At 45.8% G+C, this 16928-nt stretch overlaps 1 protein-coding gene across 3 annotated transcripts in view; it reads right to left on the bottom strand.

Annotated features, from left to right (window-relative positions):
- LOC109903395 (engulfment and cell motility protein 1) overlaps positions 1-16928 on the bottom strand; it is a 197993-nt gene that overhangs the window by 155792 nt on the left and 25273 nt on the right. The window contains exon 2 of one of the 3 annotated variants that reach the window (XM_031788888.1): positions 8202-8299. The exons of the other annotated variants lie outside the window; for them this stretch is intronic. The gene's annotated coding sequence lies outside the window, so the exon portion shown is untranslated. The remainder of the gene's footprint in view (positions 1-8201; positions 8300-16928) is intronic. 3 annotated transcript variants of the gene reach the window in all.

Raw genomic sequence — 16928 nt, 5'->3', positions numbered from 1 at the left:
CCAGCAGCTCTTCGTTGTGCGTCAAGCATTGCGCTGTTTATGACTTCAAACCTATCAACTCCCAAGATGAGGCTGGTGTGACCGAAGTGAAATGGCTGGCTAGTTAGCGCCGCTAATAACGTTTCAAACTTCACTCGCTCTGAGTCTTGGGGTGGTTGTTTCCCTTGCTCTGCATGGGTAATGCTGCTTCAAGGGTGTCTGTTGTCGTTGTGTTGCTGGTTCGAGCCCAGGGAGGCGCGAGGAGAGGGACGGAGGCTATACTGTTACACTGACAATACTAAAGTGCCTATAAGAACATCCAATAGTCAAAGGTTAATGAAATACAAATGGTATAGAGGGAAATAGTCCTAGAATAAACTACAACCTAAAACTTCCTACCTGGGAATATTGAAGACTCATGTTAAAAGGAACCAGCAGCTTTCATATGTTCTCATGTTCTGAGCAAGGAACTGAAACGTTAGCTTTCTTACATAGCACATATTGCACTTTCACATCTTCTCCAACACTTTGTTTTTGCATTATTTAAACCAAATTGAACATGTTTCATTATTTATTTGAGGCGAAATTGATTTTATCGATGTATTATATTAAGTCAAAATAAGTGTTAATTCAGTAGTTGTAATTGTCATTATTACAAATATATATATATATTATATATATATATATATAATATATATAATATATATTAATTTAATTGGCCGATTAATCGTTATCGGCTTTTTTGGTCCTCCAAAGTATGTGGACACCACTTTAAATTCATGGATTCGGCTATTTCAGCCACACCTGACCGTTGTATGAAATCGAGCACACAGCCATGAAATCTCCATAGACTAACATTTGCAGTAGTAGGACCTTACAGAAGAGCTCAGTGACTTTCAACATGGCACTGTCATAGGATGCCACCTTTCCAACAAGTCAGTTCGTCAAAGATTTGCGCTGTTAGCGCTGCCCCGGTCAACTGTAGGTGCAATCATTGTGAAGTGGAAATGTCTAGGAGCAACAATGGCTCAGCCACGAAGTGGAAGACTACACAAGTTCACAAATACGACAGCCGAGTGCTGAAAGAAATTGTCTGTCCTCAGTTGCAACACTCACTACAGAGTTCCAAACTGCCTCTGGAAGCAACGTCAGCACAAGAACTGTTCATTGAGAGCTTCATGAAATGGGTTTCCATGGCTGAGCACCATGCACAATGCCAAGCATCAGCTGGAGTGGTGTAAAGCTTGCTGCCATTGCTATGCGTTCTCTGGTGTGATGACTCACCATCTGGCAGTCTGACGGACGAATACGAGACATATGTGGCAGGGTCTACAGGAAATCACGGACTACAAAAAGAAAACCAGCCACGTCACAGACACCGTTGTCACGCCTCCAAACACCTTATTTGCCCACTTTGAGGATAATACAGTGCCACCGTCACGGCCCGCTAACGAGGACTATGCCAACGTGAGTAAAACATTTACATTTGTTAACTCTCGCAAAGCTGCTGGCCCAAATGGCATATCTAACCTCGTCCTCAGAGCATGCACAGACCAGCTAGCTGGTGTGTTTACGGACCTATTCAATCACTCCCTATCCCAGTCTGCTGTCCCCACATGCTTCAAGATGTGCACCATTGTTCCTGTACCCAAGAAGGCAAAGACAACTGAACTAAATGACTACCTTCCCATGGCACTCACTTCTGTCATCATGAAGTGCTTTAAGAGACTAGTCAAGGATCCTATCACCTCTACCTTACCTGACACCCTAGACCCACTTCAGTTTGCATAGCGCCCCAACAGGTCCACAGACGATGCAATCGCCATCACACTGCACACTGCCCTTTCCCATCTGGTCAAGAGGAATACCTATGTAAGAATGCTGTTCATTGGACTGTACAGCTCAACAACACCATAGTACCCTCCAAGCTCATCATCAAGCTGGAGGCCCTGGGTCTCAACCCCGCCTGTGTAACTGGGTCCTGGACTTTCTGACGGGCCACCCACCGGGTGGTGAAGGTAGGAAACATCTCCACTTAGCTGACCCTCAACACTGGTGCCCCACAAGGGTGCGTGCTCAGCCCCCTCCTGTACTCCCTGTTCACCCACGACTGCGTGGCCATGCACTGCTCCAAAAGAATCATCAAGTTTGCAGACGACACAACTGAGTGGGCTTGATTACCAACAACGAAGACACCTCCTCCCTGTAGGCTGAGGGCACTCAGTGTGGTGTCAGGAAAACAACTTCACTCAACAAAACAAAATAAGATATTCGTGGAAACAGCAGAGGGAGCACCCCCCTATCCACATCGAAGGGACAGCAGTGGAGAAGGTCGAGAAAGTTCCTCGGCGTACAAACTGAAATGGTCCACCCACACTGACAGTGTGGCTTTAAACAATGCCACTTCAATAATTTTACATATCTTACACTACCCATATCATACTGTATTTTATACCATCTATAGCACCTTGCCTATGCTGCTTGGCCATCTCTCATCCATATATTTCTGTGTACATATTCTCATTCACCCCTTTAGATTTGTGTGTATTAGGTAGGTATTGAGAAATTGCTAAATTACTTGTTAGATATTATTGTAATGTCGGAACTAGAAGCAGAAGCATTTCGTTACACTCGCATTACCATCTGCTAACCATGTGTATGTGAACAATAACATTTCATATGTGTTTGGCAGATGCCATGAGAACGCTACCTGCCCCAATGCACAGTGCCAACTGTAAAGTTTGGTGGAGGAGAAATAATGATCTGGGGTTGTTTTTCATGGTTCCAGTGAAGGGAAATCTTAATGCTACAGCATACAATGACATTCTGGACGATTCTGTGCTTCCAACTTTGTGGCAACAGTTTGAAGAAGGCCCTTTCCTGTTTCATCATAACAATGCAAAAACCGAGGTCCATAAAGGAATGGTTTGTCGAGATCAGTGTGGAATACTTGACTGGCCTGCACAGAGCCTTGACCTCAACCCCATCGAACACCTTTGCAATGAATTGTAACGCTGAGTGCAAGCCAAGCCTAATCACCCAACATCAGTGCCTGACCTCACTAATGCTCGTGACTGAATGGAAGCATGTCCCCGCAGAGTGAAGGCTTTTGTTGCTGCAAAGTGGGGACCAACTCCATATTAATGCCCATGACTTTGGAATGAGATGTTCGACGAGCAGGTGTCCACATACTTTTGGTAATGCATATGTATATGGATGATTTATAAAGCCAGGCACATTTAACAGTTAGGCTATTGATTATAGACCTAATTAAGTTGGGGTTTCCTCTCTCATCAATTTCCTTAGAAAATAAGACAAGGGCTGTTTTCTCATCTCCTCATTCTGCTGCTGCCTCTACCACATTGTTCTCAACACCAATATGCTGGTTAACTTTTCTTTATACACATAGCAGCATGGTCTAAGAATAGGTGCCAATTCAACAGCGCACATATGTTTCCGAACCGCAGACAGGGAACGCAATGAAACGTGGGAGAAAGAGCATGTTATATAATAATATCATTTTTATTAGTGTTGCACCATTGTCCTTAACCATATACAATTTCAGTAGCACGTGTCTTAGAGTGATGGACTGTGACATCCCCACAGCCTCCATAATGGATCAGTCCACTCAGACAGGCGTGAATCAGACAGACGTCTTACATTTCTTTGCTACTGCTCAACTAAAGAAATCTCGGGCGACCAACAGCCTATCAACCAACAACTCACCTAAAATGGGGTCAGCTCTATAAGCCAACTAGCTAATGAGGTTACATGTCTGAACAAAAGTGTAAACAAATGGTTAACGACACGCGAGTAGTTTTATAACAGTCCACAACATGGTTTATGAATGTAAAATGTGGTTCCGGCGATCTGCTGTAGGAAGATAAAAATGTTGCGCCTGTAAGATGGGTCAGGTTTGTTTGACCTGGTTAGGTTATTTTTATTTAACTAGGAAAGCCCGTTAAGAACGAATTCTTATTTTACAATGACGCCTACCCCGGCCAAACAGTCCCCCGGACAACGCTGAGCCAATTGTGCGACGCCCTATGGGACTCCGAATCATGGCCGGTTGTGATACAGCCCGGGATCGAACCAGGGTCTGTAGTGACGCCTCTAGCACTGAAATGCAGTGCCTTTGAACACTGCACCACTCGGGAGCTATAAGCAAGCCGCTTTCCCTGTAGTAATGCTGTAACCATGATGCTTGCGAATCTACACTCGTCTTGTTCTCTAGGGCACTCGGCAACAACAGTGCACCGTGCAGCGAAGCCTTATCATTACAACAATTATTATCTGGGAGTCCATCCATGTAATGACTAAAGGTCATATCATAGTTCAGCAGCAGTAATCCCTCTCCAACTTTAATGGTGTTTTATGCATATCAAAATCCAAATAACAGACACCAGGGTCTAATGACGAGATTTGTGTGCACACTTGAAGTTTAAGCCCTCTTTTTAGGGCCTCTCACTGGCAGTCAGTCAGCTAGTCAATCAAGTCAGCTAGTCAGTCATGTAGCCAGTCTGTCACTCTAGACTGAGACCAGAAAGAGCCTAGTCAGTCTGTCACTCAGGCAGTGCTGAAGATGTACTGTACCATGTCACCCTAGACTGAGACCAGAAAGAGCCTAGTCAGTCTGTCACTCAGGCAGTGCTGAAGATGTACTGTACCATGTCACCCTAGACTGAGACCAGAAAGAGCCTAGTCAGTCTGTCACTCAGGCAGTGCTGAAGATGTACTGTACCATGTCACCCTAGACTGAGACCAGAAAGAGCCTAGTCAGTCTGTCACTCAGGCAGTGCTGAAGATGTACTGTACCATGTCACCCTAGACTGAGACCAGAAAGAGCCTAGTCAGTCTGTCACTCAGGCAGTGCTGAAGATGTACTGTACCATGTCACCCTAGACTGAGACCAGAAAGAGCCTAGTCAGTCTGTCACTCAGGCAGTGCTGAAGATGTACTGTACCATGTCACCCTAGACTGAGACCAGAAAGAGCCTAGTCAGTCTGTCACTCAGGCAGTGCTGAAGATGTACTGTACCATGTCACCCTAGACTGAGACCAGAAAGAGCCTAGTCAGTCTGTCACTCAGGCAGTGCTGAAGATGTACTGTACCATGTCACCCTAGACTGAGACCAGAAAGAGCCTAGTCAGTCTGTCACTCAGGCAGTGCTGAAGATGTACTGTACCATGTCACCCTAGACTGAGACCAGAAAGAGCCTGACCGGGGAACATTTGGGATTGATTTGCTGCTATTTTTACATGTCCTAATTTAAATACTTCAGAAATACAGTCAGAGACTGTCGGCCTCAACACCCTTGGGAGACCTGGAAGTGTTTAGTAATCTCGAAAGTAAGTCAAAGAACACTGCTCAAGAAAATAATCTCTTTGCTATAGCACTGTTTATTACACAGCCTTGAGAAAAATTTATTAGTGCTCAGGAGTTGTCATGACAAGGCAACGGAGAAGGTAACATTCATCCTCACCACACAAACACACCCTAAAAAGCTCATAAGACTCCTCAGTTCACGGTGTACCTTGGTATGCAGGAGGATTCACACAGCAGCAGTTTCTCTCCAGGAGACACAAGAGCTACTATACATCTTCACTTGAGCAAAATGCCTCCTCTCATTGGTCCATAAATCTAAAATGGAGCATGGAACATTCACTTAACAATAACCTTTGCCTGCATGCCAAATGGAACCCTATTCCCTTTATAGTGCACTACTTTTGGCCAGGGGCCCTATGGGTCCTCCTGCCCTGTGGGTCCTGGTCAAAAGTAGTGCACTATAGAGGGAATAGGGTGCCATTTGGGATGCAGATATTGTCTTAGAATAAAACTGAGGCAGGCTACTACAATTATAGTTAGTCGTGATGACTATGATCACAGACAGTAATACATACCTCCACAGTAGCAGTAACATTATACACATGACTGTGCATTACTGCACTGCCTCCCTTAACCTCTTTCACAGAGGACACACACTGGGTGGAGGAATGACAGTGCAGATCCCTCGCTCTCTCAGTAACCAGCACTGGATACCAGGCAGAGAGCCACTCTGTGACCAGCAGTGGATACCATGGAGAAGGGAACAAAGAAGATACTGTGATTTTCCCCTCACATGGATGTGCAAAGTGGTTGTGGAAACACACACAAACTAATAGGAACACACAAACCATAGGAACACACACAAACCAATAGGAATACACACAGATACCCTCTCTTCCTGCCAACTGTCCTCCTACCCCTCCCTGGCCCCCCAGCTGTAGCTCACCACCCACCTCCAGCGAAGCCTGGATTTTACCAAAGCACAGTTTCCCCTCTGAATCCCACAGAGCTCCCCATGTATCCCCATCCCTGCTGCCAGGAGTATCAGGACCACTGTGTTATTCATCACCCCCTGAAGATCACGCTCACTGAACAGCTAGTACCATTAACACCCCTCCACTCCATCCATCTCTGCCCATAGCTCAATCTGTGTGGGGCCTAGCTAGGTCAGGGAAATGATAATGTATACTGGTGAGGAAGCTGACACTTATTGCATACTGGCATTATGCGTGCTTTACCCTCCCCCCATATCTATACGCCTGCCTTTACAAAGCCCATGCTCTCAGGATATCCCCCCTTGCCATGCACAAACCTTCGCTCAGACATATCCTAGTCCATTCCCCTCATATCGACCTAAATCACAGCCTTCCCAATGCCCGCATCTGCATTGGCGAGGAGACAATGCCCGCCTCCCCCTCCGACTGCTGTGAGGGTTGGCCCTCGACACGTGCCTGTGTCCCAAATGGCACCCTATTCCCTATCTAGTGCACTACTATTGACCAGAGACCTATGGGCCCGGGTTAAAATTATTGCACTAGATAGGGAATAGAGGTCCATTTGAGATGCAATATAGGCCTTTCATCCCTCTGCATCAGCCAGACTAAACCATTAATTGGGGTTTGCAGAGGGCTGTTATTCATTCCTCTAGTAAAGCTTACACTACACTGCTCAGGGGACTCACACCCTCCACTTGTGGTACAGCAGTTTCATGTGATTGAAATCGGGTCTATTTTGGGACATGAACATAAAGAGAATCTAAAAAAAACACCATAATTGTTGCTTTTTTTGGGCTAATTGTATGTAACTCATACTAATGTGTGTGGCAAGGACAGAGGGAAAGAGAGAAATAGAGAGAGAGACAGACCAAGAGCTCAAGTGAAAAGGAGAGAGCAAGAGCATAAACATAAAAAGCAAGGCCTCTGCTGTGCTTCAAGCTGACCTCTCATTGCAACAGGTATGTCATTATGTTGTCATCAAATAGCATTCATTTGTCATGATGCTGTGAATTCAGACGGAACAATAGACCCATGTTTGACATGGCAGGCTGTTTAACTCAAGACGCCAGACTCTGGGTAGCCTTATGAATATTCTGAGTAACAGATTACCAAAGAACCCTATATATAGAGGTTGTTAGGCATGTTTGTACAGGAAATGGATCAGATCACATGATGTAGCAACAGCAAGTGGTGGCTCACCTTCCACTATTCTTGTCTGTTCACCATCCTCCCTCTCAGGTCTAAAGACAGACCCCGCTATCTTGTTTTTCAACTGCAGCTCCTTCCACCTCATAAAGTTCACTGTACTTCAATCTATATACACTGTCTGTCGGTCTGGATTCATAAATGCATACAGACCAGTTAGACAGATCTCAGTTCTACCCCCCCAGACAAATAGACCACCAGATCAGCAACACACAGGCCTCCAGCCCAGCCAGCCAGCCAACCAGTCCTAGACTATTAGAGCGGTCAGTGCTGCTGCTGGCGTCAAAAGCACTGTCACTCTTTGTTTGTAGACACTCGCTCTGGGGAGGGCAGAATCTGAGAATCCGTGACAAAGTTCCACAGCAGGTGGCCTGCAGATGTGGTGGGGGCTTGGCTGGCCAACGATGGTGACAGTCAGCGAAAGAGACAATTCCAGTTCAGCAAAATAAGAAAAGAAAATACCTTGAGGTGCTCTCCAGTCCAGCTGCAGTGTTGGCCCAAGCACCGGTTGTATCCCAAATGGCACCCAATTCCCTACTTGGTGCACTACTTTTGACCACAGAACTATGGGCCCCGGTCAAACGTAGTGCACTGCATAGGGAACAGAATGCCATTTGAGACGCATCCCAAAGACTGTCCGCTCAGCTTGAGTAGCAACTGTGGAAGATGATAAAATCCATGATAAATGCCACTTACCTCCCACCACCCATCTACATGCTGCAGTCGGTCCCACCAAGTAGACACGAGTGTGTGTGGTGTGTGTGTAAGGGATTAGCCAACTTCCACAGATGTTGCTGTAATTGAATAAAGACGAAGGGATGTAACAGATGGGGGGGTATTCCCGTGCGCCAAATCACCATGGCAACAAGAGATACAAAATCTAACCGAAGCCGTTTTTATGGCTTCGTTCTAAACTGGAATGGCCAGCAGATGATCTGTGAGCAGATTCAGATGAATCGCCACATCGATAGACACACAGACAGAGTTCGCCAAGGGTCAGTAACTGGGAGCCATAAACCAGACACATTCTTCTCATGCTTTGTTGATTTCCAAAAAGCTTTTGACTCATGCAATTTGGCATGAGTGTGTGCTATACAAATTGATGGAGGGTAGTGTTGGGGGAAAAACATGACATTATAAAATCTATGTACACAAAAACAACAAGTGTGCAGTTAAAATTGGCAAAAAAAAACATTACTTTCGACAAGGCCGTGGGGTGAGACAGGGATGCAGCTTAAGCACAATTCTGTTCAATATGTATATCAATGAATTGGCAATGGCACTAGAACAGTTTGCAGCACCTGGCCTCACCCTACTACAACCTGAAGTCAAATGTCTACTGATGCTTCTGTCCCCAACCAAGCAGCACCTAGATCTTCTACACAGATTCTGTCAGACCTGGGACCTGGGACAGTAATTTCCAGTTTTAAAAACAAATTCCATCTAGACACTGTTGTCCTAGAGCACACAAAAAACGATACATACCTCGACCTAAACATCACCGCCACAGGTAACTTCCACAGAGCTGTGTACGATCTGAGAGACAAGGCAAGAAAGGCCTTCTATGCCATCAAAAGAAACATAAAATTCAACATACCAATTAGGATCTGGCTAAAAATACTTGAATCAGTTACAGAACCCATTGCCCTTTATGGCTGTGAGGACTGGGGTCTGCTCACCAAGCAAGAATTTACCAAATAAAATGGGACAAACACCAAAGTGAGACTCTGCATGCAGTATTATGCAAAAATCCCCTCCGTGTACCACGTAAAAAAAAAAAAATGACGCACGCAGAGCAGCGCTAATTATCAAACTCCAGAAAAGATATGTTAAATTCTACAACCACAAAGGGAAGCGATTCCCAAACCTTCCATAACAAAGCCATCACCTACAGAGAGATTAACCTGGAGAAGAGTCCCCTAAGCAAGCTGGTCCCGGGGCTCTGCTCACAAACACACCCCACAGAGTCCCAGGACAGCAACACAATTAGACCCAACTGAATCACGAGAGAACAAAAAGATAATTACTTGACACATTGGAAAGAATTAAGCAAAAACAGGGCAAACTAGAATGCTATTTGGCCATAAACAGAGAATACACAGGGACAGAATACCTAACCACTGACTGACCCAAAATTAAGGAAAGCTTTGACTATGTACAGAGTCAGTGAGCATAGCCTTGCTATTGAGAAAGGCCATTGTAGGCAGACATGGCTCTCAAGAGAAGACAGGCTATGTGCACACTTCCCATAAACTGAGGTGGAAACTGAGCTGCACTTCCTAACCTCCTGCCAAATATATACAGTGGGGCAAAAAAGTATTTAGTCAGCCACCAAATTGTGCAAGTTCTCCTACTTAAAAAGATGAGGCCTGTAATTTTCATCATAGGTACACTTCAACAATGACAGACAAAATAAGAAAAAAAATATCCAGAAAATCACATTGTAGGATTTTTAATGAACTTATTTGCAAATTATGGTGGAAAATAAGTATTTGGTCAATAACAAAAGTTTCTCAATACTTTGTTATATACCCTTTGTTGGCAATGACAGAGGTCAAAAGTTCTCTAAGTCTTCACAAGCTTTTCACACACTGTCGCTGGTATTTTGGCCCATTCCTCCATGCAGATCTCCTCTAGAGCAGTGATGTTTTGGGGCTGTTGCTGGGCAACACGGACTTTCTACTCCCTCCAAAGATTTTCTCTGGGGTTGAGATCTGGAGACTGGCTAGGCCACTCCAGGACCTTGAAATGCTTCTTACGAAGCCACTCCTTTGTTGCCCGGGCGGTGTGTTTGGGATCATTGTCATGCTGAAAGACCCAGCCACGTTTCATCTTCAATGCCCTTGCTAATGGAAGGAGGTTTTCACTCAAAATCTCACGATACATGGCCCCATTCATTCTTTCCTTTACACGGATCAGTTGTCCTGGTCCCTTTGCAGAAAAACAGCCCAGAAGCATGATGTTTCCACCCCCATGCTTCACAGTAGGTATGGTGTTCTTTGGATGCAACTCAGCATTCTTTGTCCTCCAAACACGACGAGTTGAGTTTTTACCAAAAAGTTATATTTTGGTTTCATCTGACCATATGACATTCTCCCAATCTTCTTCTGGATCATCCAAATGCTCTATAGAAAACTTCAGACGGACCTGGGCATGTACTGGCTTAAGCAGGGGGACACGTCTGGCACTGCAGGATTTGAGTCCCTGGCGGCGTAGTGTGTTACTGATGGTAGGCTTTGTTACTTTGGTCCCAGCTCTCTGCAGGTCATTCACTAGGTCCCCCCGTGTGGTTCTGGGATTTTTGCTCACCGTTCTTGTGATCATTTTGACCCCACGGGGTAAGATCTTGCGTGGAGCCCCATATCGAGGGAGATTATCAGTGGTCTTGTATGTCTTCCATTTCCTAATAATTGCTCCCACATTTGATTTCTTCAATCCAAGCTGATTACCTATTGCAGATTCAGTCTTCCCAGCCTGGTGCAGGTCTACAATTTTGTTTCTGGTGTCCTTTGACAGCTCTTTGGTCTTGGCCATAGTGGAGTTTGGAGTGTGACTGTTTTGAGGTTGTGGACAGGTGTCTTTTATACTGATAACAAGTTCAAACAGGTGCCATTAATACAGGTAACGAGTGGAGGACAGAGGAGCCTCTTAAAGAAGAAGTTACAGGTCTGTGAGAGCCAGAAATCCTGCTGGTTTGTAGGTGACCAAATACTTATTTTCCACCATCATTTGCAAATAAATAAATAAAAAATCCTACAATGTGATTTTCTGGATTTTTTTTCTTCTAATTTTGTCTGTCATAGTTGAAGTGTACCTATGATGAAAATTACAGGCCTCATCTTTTTAAGTGGGAGAACTTGCACAATTGGTGGCTGACTAAATACTTTTTTGCCCCACTGTATACCATATTAGAGACACATATATCCCTCAGATTACACAGATCCACAAAAGAACTTGAAAACAATAGTACTTATCTATTCACAAATTGTTACAACACTGTATATTGCCATAATGTGACATATGGAATGCCTCTATTCTGTTGGAACTTTTGCTTATTATCCATTTCACCTGCTTCGGCAATACAAAAATATGTTTCCCATGCCAATAAAGCCCCTTGAATTGAGAGATGGGACAGGCAGACACACTCCTCATTATTAAATGACAATGATAAATATTACAGAGGCATCCATCCATCTCTGCCCTCTGAGCTTGTCAACAGATGGCACAACAGTACAAAGCTTCCCCTGAGGTCCACGTGTCATGCTGTGAGAGGTTCCCCCCAGACTTGCCCCCATTTCTCAAAGACAGACTGCGAGGTTACAGTGTTACAGTATTTCATAGTTAGAGCAACTCTGTCTCATTCGTAATTTTGTAAAGTCTGCCGTTTTCCAGACAAACCCAGGAGTCTGTAGGACCGAGTGAGCGTCTGTTCACTGGCCAGGCAGTACCCATACACAGGGACTAGGGTGACATTGCCCATAGGCACTGGTCTTGGGTCAGTTTAGGATTCCCCCCACTAATGGTTAAGGTTTGGATTCGGCCAGGGGAAGCTGATCCTAGATATGTAGCAAGGGACACTTCACCCCGGATCTTTCACTGACCAGCTGCTTCCATGTTGCTCACAGGTGTGTATAAGGTAGTTGTTGTGAATTTGTTAGATATTACTGCATTGTCGGAACTAGAAGCACAAGCATTTTGTTACACTCACATTAACATCTTCTAACCATGTGTATGTGACCAATAAAATTAGATTTGATGCAAAGTGTGAGGGTTACTATTAGTGAGTCTTAACTGGCAGCTGGGCCAAATCGGAAAACGGATTGCCTCTAGGTTGAAACCAGCAGCCAAACTGCATGCTGGTGTCTTCGAGTCAGTCATGTTGTTATATACAGTGCCTTCAGAAAGTATTCAAACCTAGGGCTGTGGCAGTCATGAACTTTTGTCAGCAATTAACTGCCGGTCTCACGGTAATTGACCGTTAATTAACATAAACATGTTTACCATCTCGGGGCTTTCACGCATATAAGCTGCTGATGCATGCCTTTGGAACATCTACAATTTATAAAGTCACAAATCTATTTAATATAGCATACAGTAGGGCAAAAAAGTATTTAGTCAGCCACCAATTGTGCAAGTTCTCCAACTTAAAAAGATGAGACCTGTAATTTTCATCATAGCTACACTTCAACAGAAAATCACATTGTAGGATTTTTAATGAATTTATTTGCAAATTATGGATTTGATGCAAAGTGTGAGGCATCCATCCACTTTGGATGGTGTATCAATTCAGTTGCCGGAGAGGAAGGAAAGCGCTCAGGGATTTCACCATGAAGCCAATTGTAACTTAAAAACAGTTTAGAGTTTAATACCTGTGATAACTGAGGATGGATCAACATTGTAGTTACTCCACAATACTAACCTAAATGAGAGTGATTGTACAGAATAAAATATTCCAAAACATGCATCCTGATCCAAGCACAGTAAAAATCCTATAGGAAAACCTGGTTCAGTCTACTTTCCAACAGACACTGACACACATTTTAGCAGGTCAATAAGCTAAAATACAAGGCCAAATATACACTGGAGTTGCTTACCAAGACAACATTGAATGTTCCTGAGTGGCCCAGTTACCGTTTTGACTTAAAATCTACTAGAAAATCTATGGCAAGACTTTGGGCTGTCTAGCAATGACCAACAACCAACTTGACATAGTTATATACAAACACACACTACCGTTCAAAAGTCACTGGTTTTTGAAAGAAAAGCACATTTTGTCTATTAAAATATAAAATTGATCAAAAATACAGTGTAGACATTGTTAATGTTGTAAATGACTATTGTAGCTGGAAACGGCAGATTTTCTATGGAATATCGACAAAGGCATACAGAGGCCCATTACAAACAACCATCACTCCTGTGTTCCAATGGCACGTTGTGTTAGCTAATCCAAGTCTATCATTTTAAGGCTAACACAACGTGCCATTGGAACACAGGAGTGATGGTTGCTGATAATGGGTCCCTGTACGCCTATTTTAAATGGACAAAAAAAAAAATACTCGTCTTTCAAAAACAAGGATATTTCTAAGTGACCCCAAACTTTTGAACGGTAGTGTATATTTTTTAAGAATAATGTCCAGGTGAGTAAAGTTCTTCGAGACTTACCTAGAAAGTCTCACAGCTATAATCACTTCCAAAGGGGATTCTAATTTGTATTGACTCATGGGTGTGAATACTTACGTAAATGAGATATTTCTGCATTTAATCGTTTATATATTTGGCAAACAATTCAAAAAAACATGTTTTCACTTTGTCATTATGGGGTAGTGTGTATCAATTTAATACATTTTGAATGCAGGCTCTACCACTACAAAATGTGGAATAAGTCAAGGGGTAGGAATACTTTAAAAAAATATATACTTTGTTTTTATTGTAGGAACACAAAGAAAGTACCAATAAAGTAAAATAAAAGAACAAAAATTATCTGGCAGTTATAGTGCACGTCATACCTTCTGTCACGACTTCCGCTGAAGTCTGTCCCTCTCCTTGTTCGGGCGGCGTTCTGCGGTCGACGTCACCGGCCTTCTAGCCATCGCCGATCCACTTTTCATTTCCCATTTGTTTTGTCTTTGTTTTACACACCTGGTTTCAATTCTCCAATTACATGTTCATTATTTAACCATGGTTTTTGTGCGTGATTGTTTTATGTATGTTCGGTCCGTTATTGTGGGCTCAGTATTAGGACATGTTATTGGAATATTTGAGTAAAGTTACTCGTGTTACTCATCTCTGCTGTCCTGCGCCTGACTCGTCTGCACCAGCTACACCCAGACGACTACAGAATCACACACCACAAAAATGGAGTCAGCAGGAGCACACAAACCCCCTTTGGCGGTCGAGGAGCGTGTCCAGCAGCATGCGACCATGTTGCAACGTCTCGGCACCGCCATGGATCGGGTGCTGCAGACGATGGACCGATGGGGGAGAGAAAAGTTCTTCCAGCGCCTCCACTACAACAGGCACCACTGTTCACCATTCCTTCACCCGGTCCCAGTGGGATTCGGCTCGCGCTCCCGAGGGAGTATGAGGGGACGGCAGCCAGATACCAGGGGTTCCTACTCCAGCTGGAACTCTACCTGGCGACTGTCCACCCGGCTCCTTCGGGACGTGAGAGCGTGTCCGCCCTCGTCTCCTGTCTCTCAGGAAAAGCCCTGGAGTGGGCCAAAGCCGTATGGGGGGAAGGAGAAGCGGTGTTGGACCATTACGCAGAGTTCACCCGCCGCTGTCGGGCAGTTTTCGACCACACGCCTGAGGGTAGAGTGGCGGGTGAACGTCTGTTCCATCTGGGACAAGGAGCGCACAGGAGTTCGCCTTGGGCTTCCGGACCCTGGCCGCCAGCACAGGATGGAACGTCAGGGCCCTGATCGAGCACTACCGGTGCAGTCTGCGTGAGGACGCCCGTCAGGAGTTGGCCTGCAGGGACACCCCTCTCACATCTGACCAGCTGGTGGACTTGTCCATCCGGCTGGATAACCTGCTGGCTACCCGCGGACGTCTGGATCGGGGCCTGCCAGTTCCATCCCCCAGCACCACCGCTCTGACGCCCATGGAGCTACACTTAGGGTGACCGGAGGAGGGGCCGTTCCCTGTACCATCTGTGGCCGCAGAGGCCACACTGCTGGTCGGTGCTGGGGAGGTTCCTCTTGGAGTTGATGCAGCAGGCAGGGCATTCTCGTGTCACCCCAGGTGAGTCAGCACCAGGCTCACTAGGAGCCCCCTGTTGCTCACATGTTTTTGTTTATACATTTCCTGAGTTTTCCCCGTATTCCCAATATAAGGTGCTCGTAGATTCAGGCGCAGCTGGGAATTTTATTGACAGAGCATTTGCCCATAGTTTAGGGATCCCCATTGTTACTGTGGATATGCCCTTCCCTGTGCACGCCCTAGACCATTAGGGTTATGGCTATTTAGGGAGGCCACCGCTCCACTGGGCATGGTTACGCAGGAGGGTCACAAGGAGAGAATTAGTATTTTCCTTATTGATTCTCCAAGGGGTGGTCACAAGAGTTCTCGGGGAGGTGTTTAGGGGTTTCCGTCAGTGCAAGCAACTACAATGGAAAGTCCAGACCATGTCTCCACCGTGCGCATCCCCTCCGAATATGCCGAACTGGCTCTCGCCTTCTGTAAGAACAGGGCGACTCAATTGCCACCCCATCGATGGGGGGGGGGGGGGGGGGGGGGGAATTGTGCGATAAATCTCCTGGTAGACACAGCACTTCCCAGGAGTCACGTGTATCCTCTGTCACAGGAAGAGACGGCGGCTATGGAAAAATGTGTCTCAATCCCAGGGGCACATTCGGCCCTCTACTTCACCCGCCTCCTCAAGTGTATTTTTTGTGAAGAAGAAGGATGGAGGTCTGTGCCCGTGTATTGACTATCGAGGTATCAACCAAATCACTGAGGTACAGCTACCCGCTGCCTCTCATAGCCAGTGCGATAGAGTCAATGCACGGGGTGCGCTTCTTCACAAAATTGGATCTCTGGAGTGCTTACAATCTGGTGCGTATCCGGGAGGGGGACGAGTGGAAGAGGGCATTTAGTACCACCTCAGGGCACTAGGAGTACCTCGTCATGCCGTACGGGTTGATGAATGCTCCATCAGTCTCCAGGCCTTTGTAGACAAGATTTTATGGGACCTGCATGGGCAGGGTGTAGTGGTGTATATCGACGACATTCTGATTTACTCAGCTATACGCGCCGAGCATGTGTCCCTGGTGCGCAGGGTGCTTAGTCGACTGTTGGAGCATGACCTGTACGCCAAGGCTGAGAAATGTCTGTTCTTCCAACAGTCAGTCTCCTTCCTAGGGTACCGCATTTCCACTTCAGGGGTGGAGATGGATAGTGACTGCGTTTCAGCCGTGCGTAATTGGCAGACTCCCACCACGGTAAAGTAAGTGCAGCGGTATCTAGGGTTTGCCAACTACTACCGGAGGTTTATCCGGGGCTTTGGTCAGGTAACGGCTCCCATTACCTCACTGCTGAAGGGGGGGACCGGTGTGACTGCAGTGGTCGGCTGAGGTGGACAGGGCTTTTGGTCACCGGAGGGCTCTGTTTACTTCGGCTCCCGTGCTGGCTCATCCGTATCCCTCTTTGACGTTCATAGTGGAGGTGGACGTGTCCAAGGCTGGGATGGGAGCCGTGCTCCCTCAGCGCTCGGCTACGCCACCAAAGCTCCGCCCGTGTGCTTTCTTTTCAAAGAAGCTCAGCACGGCGGAGCGAAACTATGATGTGGGGGACCGGGAGCTGTCGGCTGTTGTCAAGGCGTGGAGACATTGGCTTGAGGGTGCTAAACACCCTTTTCTCATCTGGACTGACCACTACAATCTGGAGTACATCCGGGCGGGGAGGAGACTGAACCCTCGCCAG

Source organism: Oncorhynchus kisutch, linkage group LG14 (genome assembly GCF_002021735.2).
Source record: "Oncorhynchus kisutch isolate 150728-3 linkage group LG14, Okis_V2, whole genome shotgun sequence".
NCBI classification, from domain to species: domain Eukaryota; kingdom Metazoa; phylum Chordata; class Actinopteri; order Salmoniformes; family Salmonidae; genus Oncorhynchus; species Oncorhynchus kisutch.
Note: the sequence above shows the minus strand (reverse complement) of the source record. Positions and strands in the feature narration are given on the sequence as shown.